A 24,763-nucleotide genomic window follows, 5' to 3' on the forward strand; every position below is an offset into this window, starting at 1 on the left:
AATAATAATAATAATAATAATAATAATAAAATAAATAATAAATAATATAAACAAGAGGAGTCATTACCGCACCAAACCCTTACCAACAGATGGGTAATTAACCATAGGGTCCACAGGTAATGAAGCGCTAATTACCTAAGAAATGACACTATTGATAATTTCCTTCTACTCCAGTTTAAAAGAAATACGTAGACAACATGAATATGATTATAACTCTCTCTCTCTCCCCCCCCCCCCCTAACTCCCCCAACCTCCTCCTCCCCTCACTCTCACCACCCTCCTCCTCCTCCTCCCCCTCACTCCCACAACCCCTCCTCCTCCTCCTCCCCCTCCCACAACCTCCTCCTCTTCCTCCTCACTTTACAACCCCCTCCTCCTCCTCCTCTCCTCCTCCTCCTCCTCCTCCTCCTCCTCTCACTCCCACAACCTCCTCCTCCTCCTCCCTCCCTCTTCCTCCTCCCCTCTCCTCTCCCCAACCTCCTCCTCCTCCTCTAACTCTACAACCTCCTCCTCCTCCCCCTCACTCTACAACCTCCTCCTCCCTCCTCTCACCTCCAACCTCCTCCCTCCTCCCCTCACTCTCTCAACCCTCCTCCTCCTCCCCCTCACAACCTCCTCCTCCTCCCCTCACTCTTACAACCTCCTCCTCCTCCTCTCACTCTCACAACCTCCTCCTCCTCCCCTCACTCTCACAACCTCCTCCACGTCCTCCTCACTTTTACAACCCCTCCTCCTCCCTCCTCCCTCCTCCCTCCTCCCTCCCTCCTCCTCCTCCTCTCACTCTCACAACCTCCTCCTCCTCCCTCTCACTCTCACAACCTCCCTCCTCCTCCCTCTCACTCTCACAACCTCCCTCCTCCTCCCTCCTCCTCCTCCTCCAGCTCCCTCTGCCTCACAACTAATTCTTGACTTTTCTCCCTTCTTTCTGACTCTCTTCCCGGCCTCCTTCGTTCTCTCCTCACTCTCCCTCCTCTCACCCTGTTAAATAAGCCCTGGGATCACACTCTTGATGATGTGAAGCCCGTCTAACTTTTCCTATCTTTCTCCTTTACTGCCTCTACCTCTACCACCCCTCTCCCTTCACCTCAGAGCCTCCCTCCTTCACTCTCACACCTACTCCTTTACTCTCAGACACCTCCTTCACTCTCACACCCCTCTCCTTCACCTCACACCCCTCCTTCACTCTCACACCCCTCTCCTTCACTCACACCTACTCCCTTTACCTCAGACACTCTCCTTCACTCACACCCCTCCTTACTCCTCAGAGCCCTCCTTCACCTCACCCCTCCTTCACCTCAACCCCCTCCTTCACCTCACACCTCCTCCTTCCACCTCACAGCCTCTCCACCACCCCCACCTACACCACCACCTCCCACCTCCCCACCACTCCCCACCACCTCCACCTTCACCACCACTCCCAGCCTTCACCACCACTCCCCCACCTCTCCACCACCTCCCAGCCTTCACCACCACTCCCACCTTCCACCACTCTCCTCCCACCTTCACCACCACTCCCCCACCTCTCCCAGCCTTCACCACCACTCTCCCACCTCCTCACCACTCCCCCACCACCTCCCACCTTCACCACCACTCTGCCAGCCTCACCACCACTCTCCACCTTCACCACCACCTCCCAGCCTCCCCCACCAATCTCCCACCTTCACCACCACTCTCCCACCTCTACCCACCACTCCCCCACCTTCCACCACTCTCCCACCTTCTCCACCACTCCTCCCAGCCTTCACCACTCCACTCTCCCACCACACCCCCACCACTCTCCAACCTTCTCCACCACTCTCCCCACCTTTCCACCACTCCCCCACTTCCCTACCACTCTCCCACCTTCACCACCACTCCCACCACCTCCAACCTCTCCACCACTCTCCCACCTTTCCACCATTTCCACCTTCCCTAATTCACTCTCCCACCTTCACCACCACCTCCCACCTTTCCCATCACCTCCCACCTTCTCCACCACTCACCCACCTTCACCACCACCTCCCACCTTCACCACCACCTCCCACCCTTCACCACCACTCCCCACCTTCCCCACCACCCCCACCACTCTCCAACCTTCTCCACCACTCTCCCAGCCTTCACCACCACTCCCCACTTTCCCACCACACCCCCCACCACTCCCACCTTCCACCACTCCTCCCACCACTCCCCCCACCACTCTCCCACCTTCTCCACCCACTCTCCCACCTTCACCACTGCCTCGCACCTCTCCTCCACCACCTCCCACCTTCACCACCACTCTCCCACCTTCTCCACCACTGCCCCACCTTCACCACCACCTCCCACCTTCTCCCACCACTCCCCCACCTTCCCCACCACTCCCACACCTTCTCCACCACTCTCCCACCTTCTCCACCACTCTCCCACCTTCACCACCACTCTCCCACCTTCACCACCACTCTCCCACCTTCACCACCACTCCCACCTTCTCCATCACTCTCCCACACTCTCACCTGCTGTTAAAAAGCCCTGAGGCCACATTTAATGACGTAGAACTTGTCGTCAGCTAACTCAAGGTTTCTTGATTCTGACAGCCACGGAACATACTCTCCTCACTGTCTGTCAGGAGAGAGAGAAATGTTAAATAAATGAGGAAGAACGGAATAACAAGAATAAATTTTGATATACAGAAATGTTGATAAATGAGGGAAGAGAGAGAGAAAGAGTGGGTGGCTGCGAGAAGGACAGACAGACAAAGACAGAAAGAAAGACAACAAGAGAGGGTAGGGTAACAAATGTAAAATATTTCGATTCCTTTTACTACAGATAGAAGGAGAGACAAAGAGATAAGAGGATAATAAAAGGGGGAAGAGAGATAGAAAAGGTAAAGAAGCCAAGGCTGATAAGAGAAGGATATATTCTCCTTGTCCAGCTGTCGGAGGAGAGAGGGGAGAGAGAGAGAGATAAGAGTTGATAAAAGGAAGAAGAATGCAAGTTAAGATAATATGGGAACATATGTAGAAAATAACATCCATTATAGCTACAACAACTATAACCACTACAACAACTATAACCACTACAACAACTATAACCACTACAACAATCTATAACCACTACAACAACTATAACCACTACAACAACTATAACCACTACAACAACTATAACCACTACAACAACTATAACCACTAAACAACAACAACCACTACAACAACTATAACCACTACAACAACTATAACCACTAAAACAACTATAACCACTACAACAACTATAACCACTACAACAACTATAACCACTACAACAACTATAACCACTACAACAACTATAACCACTACAACAACTATAACCACTACAACAACTATAACCACTACAACAACTATAACCACTAAACAACAACCATCACAACAACTATAACCACTACAACAACAACAACAACCACTAAACAACATCAACCACTGAAACAACAAAAACAACACAAGGACCACCACTACCACCGCCACCACAACAAAACATCAACCAATTCAAACAACAACAACACAACAACCACCACTACAACAACAACACCACAACAACCACCACTACAACAACAACACAACAACCACCACTTACAACAACAACACCACCAACCAACCACTACAAATAAACAACAATTCACCACAACCACCACTACAACAACAACACCACCACAACCACCACTACAACAACAACACCACCACAACCACCACTACAACAACAACACAACAACAACCACCACCACAACAACAACACAACAACCACCACTACAACAACAACACCACCACAACTCTGACATCAAACAGAACAACAAGAAGTAAATTTATATGACATTAAATCTCCCCCAGTCATCTCTTTCCTCTCCCCCCTCCTCCCCAACCTCCTTCCTCCTCTCCCCGATAACCTCCCCTTTCCCTCACATAATCCACTTCCCTCAACCTATCCTCCCTACCATCTCCCTCCACCTCTCCCCCACCTCTACCTTTCTCCAACCCACCCCACCCCCCCACCTACCTTCTTGCAATTGTCACCCTCCCCAACACCAATTTATCAGCCATCAAGATAAGACCTGGGTGATCCTGGGTCCTTCCCCCACCCTAAGTTTTATGAACCTCGTGTCTGGCAGGATTTACTGGCTGTGTCTCGGTCATATTTTTAAAAGTTTGTACGTCCAAAAAAATTATTATTTCTCAAAAAAAAAAAATTTCCTCCTGTATCCCGCTAACAACAAAGGACGCGAAACTAAACCTAACCTAACCTTAGAGTACATTACATAACCTAACCTAACCAAACATAACCTAACCCTTCGGTACACAAGAAGGCAGTGTGGTTGGTACAGCTAAGTGAACTGGAAGCGCCCGAGGATCGAACCCGTGACTTTTTGAACAGGAAGCAAGTGTTGTATCCATTTAGCTACTACACTTCTAACCTGAACTATACCTTAATGTAACTAACGCTAACCTACCTAAACTAACCTAAACTATCTTAACTGATCCTTAAGTTTGTAATTTTTAACCTAGACTAACCTACCTAAGCTAAGCTAAGCTAAGCTAACTAACTCTGTCTTACCTCTAGCTCTAGATTACCCCTCACTAGCTATATCTTACCTCTAACTAGCTCTATCTTGCCTCTATTTCTCAAAATTATGTCGTCGAAATCACACCTAAGACTCTACCGTAAATGTAAAGCTTTCAGGAGGAAAAATAAAGGTTCGAATCATTACGACTCAAATTCCGGGATAAATATGTGAATCTTTGTGACTCCCAGAATATTCCCAACTTGAGACTCCCAAGCACAAATGTTAAGACTCAATTTGAAGTAAATAAACATTACGAATCTGTGAAACTTTAGAAACAAAAAATTACGATCATTTGAGAGACTTGGGTGGATGGTTTCGTCTCACCTTATCTATCTGGCTTGACTGCAAGACCTTTGTTCTTATTTGTCCATCGTGGTGGTAAATGACCTCCCGGCTGTATTAAGAAATGTTGGCGGTATTGGCCCGTGTTTTGGCGGAAGATTGGCGGATTTAGGCGGAAAAGTCGGCGTGTCGTGGTGGGCTGGGGAGGATTGGGGAGGTGAGGGTAGTGGGTGGCTGTTGTTGTGTTAGTTTTAGTGGAGCCTGATGGGTGATGGCGTCAATATGGTGCCGTGGCTGTTTACTCTCGCCTTTAAGAGGGAGAAAGGGAGGGAGGGAGGGGAGGGGAGGAGGGAGGGGAGGAGAGGGAGGAGGAGAGGAGGAGGGAGGAGGAGGAGGAGGAGGAGGGAGGGGAGTAAGGGAGCTAGGAAGCAAGGAAAATAGTGATGGAAAACAAAGAGAAAAAATAGAGAAAATAACAATGAGGGAAAAAGGAAAAATATTAAGTGAGGGAAAAATGAGAGGGAGAGAATACTGTGATAAAATGTATGGGGAAAAGTATGGGGAAAATATGGGAACGTGATGGAAAAATGTGGGAAAAATGTTGATGGGAGAAAAATGGTAAGGGGTGAAATATAATGGTTGAAAATAGGGGAAAAGGGACCCAAGTGTTAAATGTTGCAGAAAAAATGGCCAGACTAGGGGAATAAAATGAGTTATAACTTGTCTTGTTTGCGTCTTGTTTGCGTCTTGTTTGCGTCATTGGGCTTGTTTTGACCCTTTGTTTACTGTGCCATTTAAAGAGTAAACAAAACAAAAAATGGCACTTTGTCCTTGAGTGAGAGTAAAATGGCCTCTGTTCTTGAAGACTATAATAGCCTTTACATCTACGAGAGAGAGAGAGAGAGAGAGAGAGAAGAGAGAGAGAGAGAGAGAGAGAGAGATAAAGCTCATATTCTTAAGGATTAAAACATTTTCTTTACCTTTGAGATTGAAAAACACTTAGAGCTAAAAATATGCTCTGCCTTTGAGTGTAAAAAGTGGTGTTTTTTCTTTCCATTTTCAAGTCTGGTGCAATACTGAGTTCGACTGTTTGTTCTGTGGAGACTTTATTAATCGCGGTAAAAACTGTGAGTGATGAATCATGTATGTGTGGTGGTGTCTGTGTGTGTGTGTGTGTGTGTGTGTGTGTGTGTGTTCTGTGTGTGTGTGTGTGTGTGTGTGTCCATAAAACACATACACAGCAGCCCCCCTCCCCCTCACACACACACACACTCACTTCCTTCTTTCATTACTCTACTCTATTTATCTTCTTATATCTTTCCTTAGGATAAATTTATATTATTCCCCCTTAGCTCTCGTTCTTCTGTCCTCTAATTCTTTCCTTCATGTTCTTCCCCACCCCTCCTCATCCCCCACCCTCCTCACCCCCACCTTCCTCACCCCCACCTTCCCCACCCCCACCCCTCCTCACCCCACCCCCACCCCACCTTCCCCCACCCCCACCTTCCCCCACCCCCACATCTCCATCCCCCTCCTATTAATGCTCTATTATTTCCTATCCTATAAAAAATCGTGTTTCCAAATACAGAATTGCAAAGTAATAATAATAATAATAATAATAATAATAATAATAATAATAATAATAATAATAATAATAATAATAATAATAATCATCATAAAGGACAAAAATAATAGGAATATATTGATAAATAAGTAGAGGAAAATAAAGAGGAAACAAGAAGACATATCCCTCAGTATTTCCTTGTCTTAAATAATTCTTCAAGAGTCAAGCGACACGAGCCTTCCCCCTGGACTTGCGTGTTTATTTTAACAAACACGAAAAAGTCCCGCTATTCACTGGGGAACCAATTACAACTTTACGGCTTTTAATTAAACCATTTGCATCCCGACGCAGTTAAAAGGCACTGCAACCGTTCACGTGACCCAACAACATGACGAGAGTAAACCCTCCCGCTGGGTGTCGTTTCCTCAATCGCCCACGACCACTCTTGCCTTGTGCCTGCCCCGGCCTTCAAACACCCCTAGAGCGACTTACCGTTATTTTCTTCCACCTTTTCCCTCCATATACCATATTTTTGTTGACCTAGGTCTGTTCTCTGAGTGAGTACCATCTTGTACGCCATGAAAATGTCCCGATGTGACTGGTTTCCCGTTTAAGAGAGGGCGCAATAAAGAAGTTAAGGCGGTGAAGTTTATAGCTACCAGTGAAAACTTTACGGCACGGTCATCAGCGTTACGGTTATCCTACATATTTTATTTAGCCAACTTTAGCGTCATTGGAAACATTCAATTTTAATTTAATGTTGGTCGTGAAGGCTCGGGGTAGGAGTCTTTGAGACGCGAGTCTGGAACAGATTGTTCTCCTTGGATGGCGAGGCTTCCGGCACAGTTTGTCATATTTTGGTGCAACTTCCTTTAGATTGCTGGGTGCAATTTCTTACACATATGGCTGTATTTGTTGTAATTTTCCCGAGATTTGCCGAGAGTGATATCTTGAGTGGACATTTAATGTTTTAGATTGACTTTCTTTAAAACAATTTCGGACATGGATGTAGTTTAGTGAAGCACAGCATCAATACTACCCACTTTGTCATGTTCTTCCTTTAGGCCAAAAGCTTCCAGCACAGTTTGTTATATTTTGGCGCGATTTACTCGTGGATTCCCGTGAAATATCTCCTGAATCCAGGATGTCTTATATTGTCATGTAACTTTCTAAACATTTTATGACTTCCCTACAATTTGTTAAACCTTTACATCAGTCAGTAAAATGTTATGTTCCTTTATGGTGGCAGACTTCCGGCACAGTTTGTCATATTTTGATGCAACTTTCTCGAGAATTGCCGATTGAGACTTTTTATATGGGTGGCTTATTACAGCTTGTGATTTCCTCTAAAGTCTAAACCTTCTAAAATTCCTGTGAGCTCGTTGTTAAATCTCATGGTGAGTATTGTCATATCGCCCTGACGTAACGTATTGTGTTTGAAGTGTAATTTTACGGTTTTGTCGATTACGCTGCTTGAGATTTCTTAATAAAAATACACATATTTCATAGTGACGTTATTTTAATGTTAACTTTCCTAAAAAAAAAAAAAGATATTCTGTACGATTTATCTTGGTAAGTCATTTTGTGTGTATGTGTTGCATACTGTTTTGTGATGGTCATTCTTGATACCAGGGGTTACAGCACAGTTAGATATATTTTGATGCTACTTTCTCACAGTTGGTCAGATTTTGGTGCTAATTTCTCTGTTATTTTTCGATGTTAGTTACATTTTTACACAGTTTGCGACTTTCTCTATTTCTTTTTTTGTTTTACTTTTGTTAGTTTAGGACTATTTGTCCAACATTTAACTCAATTTTTATTTATTTTTAACCAAACTGAGACATTTTCACTCTTGTTTTTACTGTTTTTTTTATGCAATATGACCCAACGTGTACAAAAGTTCGCTACATTTAACTTTAGTGTGTGTGTTGGGGTCGCTTAAGTTCGTATTATATCCGGCTTTAATTTAGTCCCACCTAGAATTACCGAAAGGCATCCGGGTTGACTAATATCCGGTAGGCATAAAGAAAAGCCAGCCGGTGTCACTGAGAGCCGGTGTGCGCTCAATAAGGTAAACTAGTGAAAGATGCTTGGCCATCCAGCTAACACCAAAAAAAGCCAGTTAGCAATCCTGCAAGCCAACTAGTACAATATAAAGCCGGCTAGCCAGAAATTAAATCTGAGTATTAACCCTGAAAGCCGGGTATCAACCCTGAAAGTCGGCTACCAACCTTGAAAACCGGGTATCAACCCTGAAAGTCGGCTAGTAACCCTAAAGGCTGGCTAGCAACACTAAAAACCGACTAGGAACCCTGAAAACCAGCTAGTAACACTGAAAGCCGGTTAGCAACAGTAAAGACCGAGTAGTACCACACAGAGCCAGCTAGTGTCATACAGAGTCCGCTAACAACACCGAAAGACAGTTAGCACCACACAGAGCCGGCTAGCACCACACAGAACCGGCTAGCATCACACAGAGCCGGCTAGCACCACACAGAGCCGGCTAGCACCACACAGAGCCGGCTAGCACCACACAGAGCCGGCTAGCATCACACAGAGCCGGCTAGCACCACACAGAGCCGGCTAGCACCACACAGAGCCGGCTACACACAGAGCCGGCTTTAGCATTACACAGAGCCGGCTAGCACCACACAGAGCCGGCTAGCATCACACAGAGCCGGCTAGCATCACACAGAGCCGGCTAGCACCACACAGAGCCGGCTAATATCACACAGAGCCGGCTAGCACCACACAGAGCCGGCTAGCACCACACAGAGACGATTAGCATTACACAGAGCCGTCTAGCAGTACTAAGCCAGCTGACACGGGCGGAGAAATGTCAAGGCGAATCATTATTAAAGGTGCAACGCGGGTGTGACGATCTGATAACACTGTCTTTTCTCACACACTTGGGGAGGAAAGGGAAGGGCCTTCTCTCACATGGGAGGAAAGGGAAGGTGCTTTCTCTCACACTTAAGGAGAAAGGGGAAGAATATTCTCTCACATGGGTAGGAAAGGGAAGAGCCTTGTCTCACTTGGGGAGGAACCTTTCCTCAATGGGAGAATAGGAGGGAATACCTCTAACTTGAGGAGGGAAGGAAAAGGAACTTCGCGCTTTTGAGGAAAGATAGGAGGGAACTTCTCTCACTTGGGGAGAGAAGGTATATAACTTCTTCCACTACAGGGAGGGACATGAGGCAGGACTCCTTTCCCCGCCCACCTCAGGAAGCGCCTCTGCATTCATTCATTCATTCGTTTATTCATTCCTTCAACTTTTCTTTCATTCATTCGTTTCTTCATTCATTCATTCATTCGTCTCTTCACTCACTCATTTCTTCATGTCTTCATTCCTTCATCTCTTCATTTACTCACTCATTCATGTCTTCGTTCCTTCATCTCATCATTCACTCATTCCTTCATGTCTTCGTTCCTTCATCTCTTCATTCACTCATTTCTGCATGTCTTCATTCCTTCACCTCTTCATTCACTCATTCCTTCATGTCTTCATTCCTTCATCTCTTCTTTCATTCATTCGTTTCTTCATTCATTCATTCATTCGTCTCTTCACTCACTCATTTCTTCATGTCTTCATTCCTTCATCTCTTCATTTACTCATTCATTCATGTCTTCGTTCCTTCATCTCATCATTCACTCATTCCTTCATGTCTTCGTTCCTTCATCTCTTCATTCACTCATTTCTGCATGTCTTCGTTCCTTCATCTCTTCATTCACTCATTTCTGCATGTCTTCGTTCCTTCATCTTTTCATTCACTCATTCCTTCATGTCTTCGTTCCTTCATCTCATCATTCACTCATTCCTTCATGTCTTCGTTCCTTCATCTTTTCATTCACTCATTCCTTCATGTCTTCATTCCTTCATCTCTTCATTCACTCATTCCTTCATGTCTTCATTCCTTCACCTCTTCATTCACTCGTCTGTGTCATCCCCAATTATTTCTGGTTTGCCAAAAACTGAGTCTGAATTTTTAAAAGGTTCATATACCAAGACTTTCCCTGGTAACTGAGAACGCATCTCCCTACCTCACTAAATGGACTCTCAAAAATGGACTCTCAAAAATGGACTCTTAAAAAAACCTCGTAAGTTATATTGTTCCCTCCATCTGAAGATCTGAGAGAGTATCGATCAAGCTCACTTACGATACGACAAAAAAAATAGATTCTCAAAAGATTCATTCATCATTGTTTCGCCCGTTTAACTAACTCTCCTAAGACATAAAATAAAAATTAAATTCTCAGAGGTTCGTATTGATGTGTTTGACTCATAATGGTAATGTGAGAACGTCTACAAGCAGCTCACTTATAATACGACACAAAATGACGTTGATATTGCCCGAGACGTGACACCGGGCTATACCTATTGTATATTAGATGCAATATCACAGCTTCAGTTATGAGTAAAAAAAAAAAAAAAAACTTACGGCCTTTTGAGAAATCCATCTTGGTGTCATAATTGAAGTGAGTCAATCAAATGTATTCTAACACGTTCATCTACGTGAATAAAAAAAAAAACTTACGAACCTTTGTGTATTCATATTGTTGTATCTTAAGTCAATCTGATACATTCCAGTACGTTCAGTTACGGGAAAAAAAATTCAACTTACGAACTTTCATGAATCTGTACCCTGGAACGTAATTTCACAGAATCGACTTCAAGTGCAATCAATCAGCTTCTTCGTTAGAGATATGGAAGCCTGGTGGAAGCCTGGTGGAAGCCTGGTGGAAGCCTCTTAGAGTGAAAGTGTGATGGCAGGAACACTGGGGGAATTACCGTGAGACAGGGAGGGCGGAGAGGTGCGTAAGAGGTGGTGGAAATGTGAGAGTGAGTGAGTGAAAACGTGGTGGAAACGCGAGAGAGAGAGAGAGAGAGAGAGAGAGAGAGAGTAAAAAATACTAGAATGAGAAGGTAAAAAATACGAGGCATAAGAGAAGGGAGAGCGAGAGGATAGAAACTTGAAAGGGTGGAAATGAGAGGGCAGAAAAATGAGAGTAAAGAGGGATAAGAAAGGAGTCAGGTCCCTCACCACCCCTTCACCTAACTCCCCTTGTCTTCTCTACCTTTTCTCTCCCTTCACCTATTCTCCCCTCAGCTACTAACGTTTCCCCTTAACCACTCTCACTTCCCCGTACACAATTTACCCTGCGCCCCAAGGCAAGACCTCTATTAGCTATTAAATAACTTGGTTCTCCTCCTTCCCTCCCTACTCTTTCCTACCTTCCCTCCTCTTCCTCTTTCCTCTCTTCCCTCCTCCTCCTCCTCTCTCCTTTTCATCTTCCTCTTTTTTTTATTTTCCCTCCTCTTCTTTCCTCCCTTCCATCATCCTCTCTCGTCCTCACTCCTCCTTCCTTCCTTCCTTCCACAAGACGCTAAACACCTCCTCTACACCAGCCCGCGACCCTCCGAAGGACACCCACGTACCTGAAGGAGCTGCCGGGGGCCACAGGAATCTCTCCCCCGACCACAGCTGACATGTAAGAGGGAAGGTCTAAAGTATGCATCCACTGCCGCCAGACCTGAATGTGGGCGGTTTGGAGTGGTATGGAGTGGGTGAGGGAGAGAAGGAAGGTGGGTGAGTTGTTTGGAGTAGGTGAGTTATAGAGAGGGAAACAGGTGGGGAAAATTATGGAGTGGGTGGTGGAGTAGGTGTGTGGGTGATGGGTAGCGGGTTGAAGAAAGGGGTAAGTGGTAGTAATGGGGACTGGGTGGGAGGGTGGGTTGTTAGTGGGGGATGGGTAAGGGAGGAAGTACAGTGGTTGAGGAGAGTGAAAGGCCGGTGGGGAGTAAATGGGATTAAGTGGAGAAGGAGCTCAAAGGAAATGGGTGGGAGAGGGGAATAAGTGGGTGGGAGGGAAAAAAGAGACAGAAGAAGTGGGGGGGGGTGGAAGGAGGAGTGATTGATGGCGTGAAGTGATAAGGAAAACAGAGACCACTTTACCTCCCCTCCCCTCCCCTCTCCTTTTCTCCCCATAGCCCCCAATTTCTCACTCTTTCTCCCTCTCCCATACCCGTCTCCCCTCTCCCAGCCACAAAACCCTTTCTTAAACATCAAGAAAATCCCCCAACATCCATTAACTCCCCCACTCTTCCCCCTCCCTCCCCCAGCAGAAAAAAAAATTGCCAGACTAGCATCAAATGACAGGGCCTAAGACCTTAATACTCCTCCTGCGAATTATACTTTTCCATTTCCCACCTAAGGAGCTTCTCTACCTGCTGGGGTCGTAACTACATGCTAGGGTCGTAACTACCTGCTAGAGTCGTAACTATCTGGTGAGGTCGTAGCTACTTGCTAAGGTCGTAACTACTTGCTATGGTCGTAACTACTTTCTGGGGTCGTAACTACCTGCTGAGGTCAAAAGATAGGTGAGGGCTTTTTCTACCTACTGAAGTTCAAGAGGGGAGTTTTCTCTACCCGCTGAGAGAAGCACTTAACACTTGCTGACTGAGAAAACGACGAACGTGGAATAAGCAAAACACGAGTGATAACGTAAAGAAGATGAGAAACAAAGAAAAACAAAAGAAACGTCAATAAAACCGATATGAGAATTGGAAAAGAGCGCGAGAGAGAGAGATAAGAAGATAGAATAAACACGAGAGAAAGAAATAAGATGAGAAATATATAGATGAAGAGAGAGGAAAAATTTATGATAAAACTGGAGGGGAAATAGGAGGAAATAAAGGTAGAAAGAACTCAATAAATATACAAAAATATTTATAAGAAAATCTAAGGAAAACAATAACAGAAAAAGTAGTAAAGAGGGAAAGAAAATAAGACAAGAAGAAAAATAAAATAAAACAAAAGATATTAACTAAAACAGAAGAAAATAAGAAAATACAATAAAACAAGAAAATGAAATGAAAAGGTAAAAACTAGGAAGACAAAATAAGCAAATGAAATAAAGCAAATAAAAGCAATAAAAGAAGAAAACCAAAGAAAACGCAAGAAAAAACAAAATTAAATAAGAATAAAACAAAATAAACACAATAATACAAAGAAGAAGAAATAACACGAGACGAAAACGAAATAAAACAGAGAAGAAAACGGGAAGACAATAACACAGGAAAGGGGAAACTAAAAAAAAAAGTAAAAGGAAATGAAGAAATGATTTCATCTCCCTCACCTTGATTCCTTTGACCTTGTTCATTACTAAATCGCCTTCTCCTCTTTATTCAACATTTCTTTCCATTCTTCGTTTGTTTTTTGTTATTCATTTATTCCTATTCAACCCTTTTATTTTATCAGTGTATTGTAACCTAAAAAGTTTGTTTAGAATTAACTATCATTACGTAATCCCCCCTCACCCCACTGCAGAAACCTTTACTAGCCTACAGTGATGAGTCTAATGGACATGTTAAGTCATAATGGTTTATCAACCTTTCCTTCTCTTCCTTAGCCTCCCCTTCCCTCTTGTTTCCATCTTCCTCTTTTCCCCAATTTCCCTCTCCTGCCCACCTCCCTCTCCCTCTCCTACCCACCCTTCTCTTCCCCATCTCCCTCTTTTCCCTCTCTTCCCCACTTCCCTTTCCCCCCACCCCCCTCTCTTCCCCATCCCTCTTTCCTCATTTTCCACTCCTCCCCTACTTCCCTCTCCTCCCTCCCTCCTCTCCATCCCTACCTCCCTCCCACATCCCCCCCCCCCACTTATATGACCTTGTTCTTCCTTCCCGTGACCCCTCCGTGACCCCAGCAGCTTAGTGACCTTCCACGCATACCTGAGAACAAAAGACAACATTCTCACACCTCAAGGGAAAAATGTTGTCACTTACCTGATGAATGTAACTGAGTCTCTCTCTCTCTCTCTCTCTCTCTCTCTCTCTCTCTCTCTCTCTCTCTCTCTCTCTCTCTCTTTCTCTCTCTCTCTCTCTCTCTCTCTCTCTCTCTCTACTTCCAATATTTCTCCTCCTTTCCCCTTACTCTTCACCTCTCCTCCTTCTCCATCCCTCCTTCTACCCTGTCTTTTTCCTCCTCCTCCTCCTAATTCCATCCTTCCTCCCCTTTCTCACCCACGTCACCCATTTCACCTAACAAACAGACAGACAGGTACTGCATATGTTCATTATAAATTTACAAAGTAACAATAATCTCCAATATATTCTGTCTTGCAATGATATAAGGTTACAAGTCTATAATCTACATATAATTTGCAACACACCTATAATTTTTATATGTAAAGTCCTCTCAGCTTATTTTATCATTTTACAAAGCTTCTACATTTAACAATAACATGTAATTTCCACTTTCAAAGACAAATAGCACTCAATGATTCTATAATACGCAATGCTTCTATAATACGTAATTATATATAATCCCACCTTTTAATACACAGGACTTTAAAAACACATATATAATTTACGATGAATAACATATAATTCCTACACTTAACATTATACATTTTTTTGTATAATTGGCAATAGAGCAAAAGTCTTCCTGGGTATATAACAGGTAATAAAAGTACAACGATGTAACGTATAATGTATGACTTCCAACACGTTAAGAAGGATCTGAAGTGGTGAATTTAAGTTGTAGTTTAAAGTGTTAGGATAAGGGGTTGATTAAGGGGAAACGAGAATAAGGGGTTGGTTAAGGGGTAAAATGATAAGAGGTTGGTTAAGGGGTACAAGGTTAAGGGGTACAAGGTTAAGGGGAACAAGGTTAAGGGGTACAAGGTTAAGGGGTACAAGGTTAAGGGGAACAAGGTTAAGGGGTACAAGGTTTAGGGGTACAAGATTAAGGGGTACAAGGTTAAGGGGTACAAGGTTAAGAGGTAGGTTAAGGGGTACAAGATTAAGGGGTACAAAATTAATGGGTACAAGGTTAAAAGGGGTACAAGGTTAGGGTACAAGGTTAAAGGGGTACAAAAGGTTAAAGGGGTACAAGGTTAAGGGGTAAGGTTAAAGAATTTACAAGGTTTAGAATTTCAAAAAATTAAGGGGTACAAGGTTAGGGGTACAAGGTTAAGAAATTACAAAGGTTTAGGGGCACAAAATTAAGGGGTTCAAGGCTAAGAATTACAAGTTTAAAGGGCTAAGGTTTAGGGTACAAATTAGGGTTCGAGATTAAGGGGTACAAGGTTTGAGGTACAAAGATTAAGGGTGCTACAAGGTTTAGGGGTACAAGATTAAGGGTACAAGATTAAGGGGTACAAGATTAGGGGTGTAAGGTTAAGGGGTACAAGATTAAGGGGTACAAGATTAAAGAATTTCTGGGTTTAGTGGGTACAAGATTAAGGGTACAAGGTTTAGGGTACAAGATTAGAATTTACAACAAGGTTTATACAAGATTAAGGGGTACAAGATTAAGGGGTATAAGGTTAAGGGGTACAAGGTTAAGGGGTACAAAGTTTAGGGGTACAAGGTTTAGGGGTACAAGATTAAGGGGTACAAGATTAAGGGGTATAAGGTTAAGGGGTACAAGGTTAAGGGGTACAAAGTTTAGGGGTACAAAGTTTAGGGGTACAAGATTAAGGGGTACAAGATTAAGGGGTATAAGGTTAAGGGGTATAAGGTTAAGGGGTACAAGGTTAAGGGGTAGGTTAAGGGGGGTTGAGGCGCACCACTGACTCTTGTATTGTTGTGGTGGGAGGTTACCTTGACTCCATCTCACGGTTAAATGGCCAATTAGCACCTGCTGTTGTGTTAAGTTCACCCACTATAAAACACCGTGAGTAAAAAAAGTCAACAATACAACTTGTGTCCGACATTTAACATTAAATTGTGTTAAATTCAACGTAGACTGTTGTTGTTGTTGTTTTTATTATACAAGTCCCAGTGGCGCAATGGGTTAGCGCGCGGTACTTATAGGACAGTAAGCCATGCCGAGGTTGTGAGTTCGAGCCTCACCTGGGACAGTACTTGTAATGTTTTAACGAGAGAGAAAGCTTAATCCCCCCAGCTTAATTAACCTTAACATTAACCACGCTAACTTAACCTAAAGACTAGACCTCACTTTATTTACAAACCCCGACACTATCGTTAAATTAACTTAACCCCAAGTTAGTTAAATAATCTAACCTAATCTAAACCATAAGAACAATAAACGTTCCAATACCGCAAAGTTAATCACTTCGTTTTAAAATTCAAGAACAACGGGAAGGGGTAATGGGATAAAGGAGGAGGAAGAGGAAAAGAAGGAGGGGAGGAGGAGGAAAAGAAGGAGGGGAGGAGGAGGAAAAGAAGGAAGGAAGAAGAAGGGGGGGAGGAGAATGGACGGAAAGGATGAGGTGGGTGAAGTAGGGGAGGAAGAAGGGTGAAAGTGGAGGGAGGAGGAAGGGAAGAGGAGTAGGAGGAAGGAAGGGGGGGTGGAAGGAGGAAGGGAGAGAACCCCTAACAAGCTGAGAGCTAAGTAAACAAGCTAACATAGTATAGCGGAGTAAGAGGACATAGTGGGAGATATAGTGAGGGATATAATGAGAAATATAATGGGGTTACATTATAGTGTGATATTCTATAATGATGTATATATTATGAGCACTATATCATAACAGGGGAACACAACAACATAACCAGAACCTAATAATAATAATAATAATAATAATAATAATAATAATAATAATAATAATAATAATAATAACGACGATGAAAATGCTATTAATTTTCACTAAACAAAGATTCTTCTCTACGTGTGTACAAGAATTTGACAACAATAACACAAATTCCCCCGTCACGTAACAGGTGTGAACTAGGGCGCATCTCACTTAACATTACAATAATTTTCACTATTGTATTATTTATCCGTTCAATAACACTGTTGGCGAACTTTTTTTTTCTTACGTAACACGATCACAGGTGTGGAACAATAACACTTGTTTTCTTTGATGTACAAGTTAATCCTGGTACAGCGTCCGGGCCATTGTTTCCAGAAGATAAAATCAATACGTATTGGCAACACACTCCACCGCCGCCGCTCAACCTTGAATCAGATCCGCCGTAATGACCACCGCGCTTGTCATACAGTTGTGGCAGGCAATCAGTCTTGTCTCCACCAGCCTGGAATTCCGGACGAGATGACGCTGAACCGAAGAATGTATAGAAAAACTTTCCCTTTAAATGAAACTTCCATTTGGTCCAGTTTTTCTCGTAACATCATCTTAACGTTACCGACACTACCACAAGCCGTTTACGACCAGAAGTATTACACGAAGAATTTACGATTTCAATTTATACAAGTATAACAATAAAAAATGTAATAGTCATCTTTAGTTTACTTTCACAATATCTTAATGACGTGATATCCGAAATAACATCTCAAGGCTTCCCGGGACACAATGAATTATTTACAACAGACGGAAACAAGAGAACTGTCGATTAAAAAAAAAGAAACATGATGTCACAGGAACTATATTTTCAATTTTATTTTATTAACTTATATTGTTATTATTTATTATTATTAGATTATTTTATCTTTATTTTTTTGCCACAAACTGGAATATTTAGGCATCAGCTGTGGTCAAGAAATTTATGATCAACTCTCAGAAACGTTGACACAATTGTTCCCATTTTCCCACACTTCCCTCAAAAAATTAACATAGATAAACCTGAACATTTGTCTCCACTAGTGAAAAAAAAATTAAGCTATCTGGAATACAGTCACATATTGTACTATCTGTAGCCCAAGACCTAAGAGTTGGGTTAACTCAGTCTGGAGCGTAACAATGCTGGAGCATAACAGTACAGGAGCATAACAGTACTGGAGCATAACAGTACTGGAGCATAACAGTACTGGATCATAACAGCACTGGAGCATAACAGTACTGGAGCATAACAGCACTGGAGCGTAACAGCACTGGATCATAACAGCACTGGATCATAACAGCACTGGAGCATAACAGCACTGGATCATAACAGCACCGGAGCATAACAGCACCGGAGCATAACAGCACCGGAGCATAACAGCACCGGAGCATAACAGCACCGGAGCATAACAGCACCGGAGCATAACGGCACTGGGCCCCATTAGACTTACAATCACTAAATACATGTGACTTATAACAAACACTCAATAATGATGATTAATACGAAGGATTTAAATAAGAGATTAATAAAGGGATTAATAAAGAGCAGTCATAGAAGGATTATAAAACTCGGGATTAACACGGGGCATAATACAAAGAAGTAACTCCAGAAGGGGAGTAATGCGTGGATTTAAACGGGATTAACACTGCATAAAAAGAATTAATAAGAAGGACTAATACGCGGATTTATAAGGGATTAACACAATACATAAACACTACATACGAAATACGCGGATTAACATGGAAGAACGAACTAATCAACACAAGCGTCGCCAGCGGATGAAAAAGAAAAGAAACCTTAGTGATAATTCACGGTGTAGTGGACGCGATAACGTTATGTTAACATGGAGTCACTTAAGCTGGTATTTAACGTAGGTTGTTAATTTGGGTAGATTAACCAAGCTCGTGTTTAACTCTAGTCTCGTGTTCTGATTCGATACGTTTGTCCGCGTGTTAAAATGTTGACATTATCTGTGTTGATTTTTAATTTAAGTTTAGGTTCCCTTGTGACACGTGTGTGTGTGTGTGTGTTATAAGCGTACAAGTGCTAGAATGGGGAAGTGTGTATTAATCATGTATAATAATCGTCCAAGCATCGAACCCACGACACGGCACCGTCAGACAGAGGCTTACTGTATATACCACTTAGCCACCAAGCCCTTAACTCTTACAACTGGTGCCGTGTTGTCCACAGGTATCCCACAACACGTGGGTTATGGGTAGTGGGCAGGGCATACAGAGGTGTCGCCCCCCAACATCTCGTGACAACTACAGCATACAAGATAATAATAAACAAATGGTTTGGTTTAAGTATTTCAGATTCAAGAGCTTTTATGGTTTTAGTTGTTGCTCTCTCTCTCTCTCTCTCTCTCGCAGATAATTACTATCAGGCACAAGACAAGACAGGCAAGGCGTGTGGTTTGAGGGAGACCGGCATCATTACGGCGGCTATAATGAGATGCATCACACAGGGTTGAACTCAAGAGCTCCGTGGTGCAACCCACACAAGAGACACCGTGACGCAACCCATGCAAGAGATACCAGTGACGCAACCAACGTAAGATACACCAGTGACGCAACCCACGCAAGAGACAGATAAGGCAACCCACACAAGAGACACCGTGACGCAACCCATGCAAGAGATACCAGTGACGCAACCAACGCAAGAGACACCAGTGACGCAACCCACGCAAAAGACACCAGTGACGCAACCCACGCAAGAGACAGATGAGGCAACCCACACAAGAGACACCAGTGATGCAACCTACGAAAGATACAAGTGACTCAACCCACGCAAAATACAAGTGACGAAAGAGACACCAATGACGCAACCCACGCAAGCACTGAGTGAGACGCTAGTGATGCAGTCCACGCCATCACTGTATGAGACAGCTGTGACGCAACAACGCAAGCGACGTCAACAACGAAATAACACAAGAGTCGTCATGACGCAAGACGCCAATGTGAGGTAAGATAAAGGATAGTTGAGAATGTTGATGAGAATTATAATGATAATAATAAAGGAAGAATGACCAAGATTATCATGAACACACACACACACACACACACACACACACACACACACACACACACACACACACACACACACACACAAAGTCATTCAAATCTTAATTATCAACAAAGTTATCGACCTCGGATTTCAGGGGTCTTCCTTAGTGACCGGCACCAAACTGTAAGCTTCTGGGGGGCTGTCTCCATCTTTCAGTCACTCACCTGCGGCGTCCCCCTGGGCACCAACATGGGACCGCTCTGCTTCCTTATGCTTATTATCAATGATGCCCTGAAGGTTACTCCCGCTCGCTGGAAATACTGTATGTCGACGAATCCACCGTTGGCATCATTGTGAACAACTCGGCTCCCGACTACACCGTCCTCCGGAATATATTGAACAGTCTCCAAAATTGGGCCACCAATAACCACGTCACCATTAACCACACCAAGACCATGGTTATGCACAATTGCACATCAACCTCTCCTCCGACCGTGTCCCACCTCCCTCCATCACACTGGGCCCCAACACACACCAGGTTGTGGACGCCACCAAGCTCCTCGGCGTCACTATAGATCAAGGTCTTTGACCTTGATAAAGATAAACTAAATTGGAAAGCGCACGTCAGTGCAAGTGTCAAATCTTCCAGCCTTCGTCTCCACCTTCTCCGTCGTCTCAAGTCCCTTTGAGCTCCCGCACCTGAGATCTTCAGTTCTTACTCAACATCCATACTCAATAAATAAATATTGAAGTGATAACTGTGGTAACATGATGAGATGTTCTTATTACCACCATGCTATTGTACTATTCCAGATGATACTAAATGTTACATAATACTTCCTTAAGATAAATGTATAGTATATATCAGGTGCCTCAAAGAGAGCTCAGGTTCTCAATTGGCTCAGCCATGTTAATATTGTTATTATTATCCACTTTGTATCTGTGTTTTTCTGGCTAAATAAACTGTTTCAATTCAATTCAATTCAATTCAATTCCTACACGACATATCAAGAGGCGCTCAGTACACAGACCCTCTCAGCTCTCTCTGATCATTACCACGACCTCATGTGTAAGTTTGGGAGTAGCTACTACACCATCCACGACACCGTCTCCTGCTCCCACCCGAGATCCCTCGTCTGCGAATTACTGTTCGACACAACAACCGCATCCAGCGCCATACGACCACTTACTGACCGCTATAAGAACAGCCCAGTCCCAACCATTGTAAAAATTATCAACAAATCGTAATTAACCTGGGTGTTCACAGCCCAGCCAATCTTACTTTTGTACTGCACCTATCCTGAAATTCCCTGTTAAATGACCCCCTCCTTTTGTCATTATAAGTTATATATGTACCACCTGTGTCATTTGTATATTATTTGCCAATCAAGTCACCCACTTCCCTATTATGAGACTTATGTTATCTCTGTTTATTGTAGATTTTCAGCCTTTTGACTGCAATGTTCAATAAACCGTATATCATCATCATCATCATCATCATCATCATCATTATTATTACACACACACAGACAAGTGACAGACGTGTAAATACGTTATTACACCTGACTGTGGCGACGACATGATACCTCCTCTCCTCCCCCCCCCCCCTTCCTCTCCCTCGCTGCTTCTCGTAATGACGCCAGAGGAGAGTGTGCTGATGTTGGGGCGGTGTGTTAGTAGTCGGCCACAAAGCAGGGTGGTGTGTGTGTGTGTGTGTGTGTGTGTGTGTGTGTGTGTGTGTGTGTGTGTTGGGGGAGGAATGAAGAAGAGTGAGGAGGAGTGAAGAGGAGTGAGAAGGACTGAAGAGGAGTGGGGAGGAATGAAGAGGAGTGGGGAGGAATGAAGAGGAGTGGGGAGGAATGAAGAGGAGTGGGGAGGAGGAGATGAGCACAACCACAACTGAGCAGATCTCCTTCACAGGCACTGAGTTCCTAGAGGAGGAGCCAATCCCCTCGAGTATCAACCCACTTCCTCCCTCTCATCCCCACCCCCTCCCTCTCACCCCCTACCAGCCTCTTCCCACCCTCACCCCCTCCTCCCACCAGCCTCTGAGGGTCACCCAACACACGGGGAAAGTTTTTCGGTTAGGATTATATAACATTATTATTCACAAATTCTACTTCAAATTACCGTAGCTATGAATCTCTCTCTCTCTCTCTCTCTCTCTCTGTGTATTAGGCTATTTTCTATATATTTATTAATCTATTTACTTAATTATCTATATATCTATAAGTAGGCTAAATTATCTGATTATCTATTATTCGAATAACTAACAAGTAACTGACTAACTGACTGACTAACTGACTGACTGACTGACTGGCTGGCTGGCTGTCTGTCTGTATCACTCACCTGTAAGTCTTTCACTCCCTAGGTACGATGTCAGACGCACAGCTGCATTAATGCTGTCAGTTCACGATATATTTATTCACCATTACCAACACACACACACACACACACACACACACACACACACACACACACACACACACACACACACACACACACACGTACTAATACGGTAGGTGTGTTTACATTACTCTACTCTTGTTATAAGGTAAATAGAGCCCCCCTTCCTTCCTTAAGGGTATTACAAGACAGCGCTGAGCCTTTATGGTGCTATTAACGATATGGGATCCAATCCTCTATAGCCCCAGGGTGTGACAGATTCGATCCCATGTTATCATCCTGGGTCACTGTAGAGTTTGATCCCATAACATGTTTTTGTTCAGGTAAAAAATGCCTTTTGGCTCTGATTGTATTCCTGAGTATCTTGTTGTGTTTAAACTATAGAATCCAGTTGTCGATATACCAGCTGTTATTGTTGTCGATCCTATGGTTGCCGCGTTAGTTGTGGTGTTTATATTTCACAGTGAACAAATGAAGAGAGGAGAGTGATGATGAAGAATCGAATAAAGAAGAAGGAAAGAGAAAACAGAAACAAGAGAAAAGTGATAACAAAACCAATAATTAAGACGGAGAAGATGATGAAGGAGAGGCGAGAAAAACACACACACACAAAATGAGGCAACAAACAGGAAATGAAAAATCAAAACATCCTTCAACCCCCCCCACCCCCCTTCTTTCCTTACCTTCCATTACCTCCCTCTATTAATTTTCCCCTCCTCTTCCTTTCTTAGCCTGCTACTTCACCTTTCCTATCCTCTACTATCCTTTTTTCCCTTCCCTCTCTCACCCTCCGTCCCTCTCTGCCACTCCCCGCCTCTCCCCTCTATTCTCTACCCACCCCCACCCCCACCCGACACAGGACCACATATGATTCTGTCGTCCATCAAACTTCCCTCTCTCCCTTTGACATCTCCTTCCCATCCCATTCCAGCTCCCCTCCTCTATTTCCCCTTTCCTCGTCTCTCTCTCTCTCTCTCTCTCTCTTCAAAAATTCCCTTTCTTTATCCTTCTATCCTATCCATCCTCTCCTTCCTCCCTTTCCTACATTCTTCCCTCCCCTGACTTCTCCTCGCTATCACCTCTGCCCTCATCCTTACCCCATTCAATACCCCTTCTCCTGCCTTTCCCCCTTCCTCCTACCCTCCTTTCCATCCACCCACCTCCCTCCTACTCACCCCCCCTCCGTCCTGCCCTCCTTCTACCCTTTCTCTCCCTCCTGTCCTCCCTCTCCATCTTATCCTTCCTTCCCTCTTACTCACCCACCCTTCCCCCCTCTTCCCCTACCCTCTCCTTCCCTCTTGTCCTTCCTCTCCGTTTTATGCTCCCCCTCCCTTCTACTCTCCCCTTCCCTCCCTCCTACCCTACCCTCACTTTTCCTCCATACACCACCCCAACCCTCCCTCCCCGTGCCAATAAATAATAAAACCTGGCCTATCAGTGCTAATGCTCTTATGGAGGCTCACGCTGCCTCCCATAAAAGGCATCACAGTATCTCTCGCCCACGTCACCCTCGAAAAAAATAAATAAATAAATAAACTACAAACTATAAATAAATATGAATAAAAACATATACAGTATGGCATAAAGTTAGAAAAATACAAATAAATTTGAAAAAGTATGAAAAGGGGTTACAAAAATGCGTAAGTGTGTAATTGAAAAAAATATATAATATACAGAATAAGTAAAATAGGTATAAAATGGTTAAGAGGTAAAGTAAATATATATATATATATATATATATATATATATATATATATATATATATATATATATATATATATATATATATATATATATATATATATATATATATATATATATATATATACCGTAGAGGTGAAAGATAAAAGTTGAAAAAAGAATGAAAATTTCACGAAAAAATAAAAAGGCAAAATGTGAAGTACAACATGTAAAAAGTTATAACAGTAAAATAACATTAAAGAAAAAAACGGAAAACTATTGTGAAAAACAAAATGGTACAAGCGGGTGGACAGACGGACGGACGGATAAAGGTAACAGTAAATGCATAGGACAAGTGGCTACACCACTCGGCTCCTGTCCAATGAGTCGTTAGTTCACGCAACCCCCCCCCCCTAAGTCAGTGACCCATCCATGACCTAACGTGACCCATCCGTGACCTAACGTTAAAGTTGGGGATATAAAGACGATCAAGTGCAATGCCTGCCTGTGTATAGAACTCGTATTATATTATTCAATTCTTTTTATACAGGTAAAATCGAATCCTTCTTTGCGTCACCGTAGCATAAGTGAGTCAATCAGGTACTGTATTACTTTTATTGTATCTCCGTGTACAGGTCATAACTGGCGTAAGACACTTTGAGAATATATAATTAGATTGTAAATTAAAGTGTGTTAGATGCGGAATTTTTATTTCTAGTGAGGAAATGTTATTGCGAAATCATCTTAA

General features: G+C 43.4%; 1 protein-coding gene and 1 non-coding gene across 2 annotated transcripts in view; one reads left to right on the forward strand and one right to left on the reverse strand.

Moving 5' to 3' along the window:
* The window catches only part of LOC121875604, a 63,127-nt gene that overhangs the window by 29,735 nt on the left and 8,629 nt on the right, over positions 1–24,763 (reverse strand). The window lies entirely within an intron of this gene.
* Trnai-uau lies at positions 16,171–16,256 on the forward strand. The gene is given in 2 exon segments: positions 16,171–16,208; positions 16,221–16,256. It is a non-coding gene; the product is annotated as a tRNA-Ile (tRNA).

This window comes from Homarus americanus, unplaced genomic scaffold (assembly GCF_018991925.1).
Source record: "Homarus americanus isolate GMGI-L3 unplaced genomic scaffold, GMGI_Hamer_2.0 scaffold5217, whole genome shotgun sequence".
Classification (NCBI taxonomy): Eukaryota; Metazoa; Arthropoda; class Malacostraca; order Decapoda; family Nephropidae; genus Homarus; species Homarus americanus.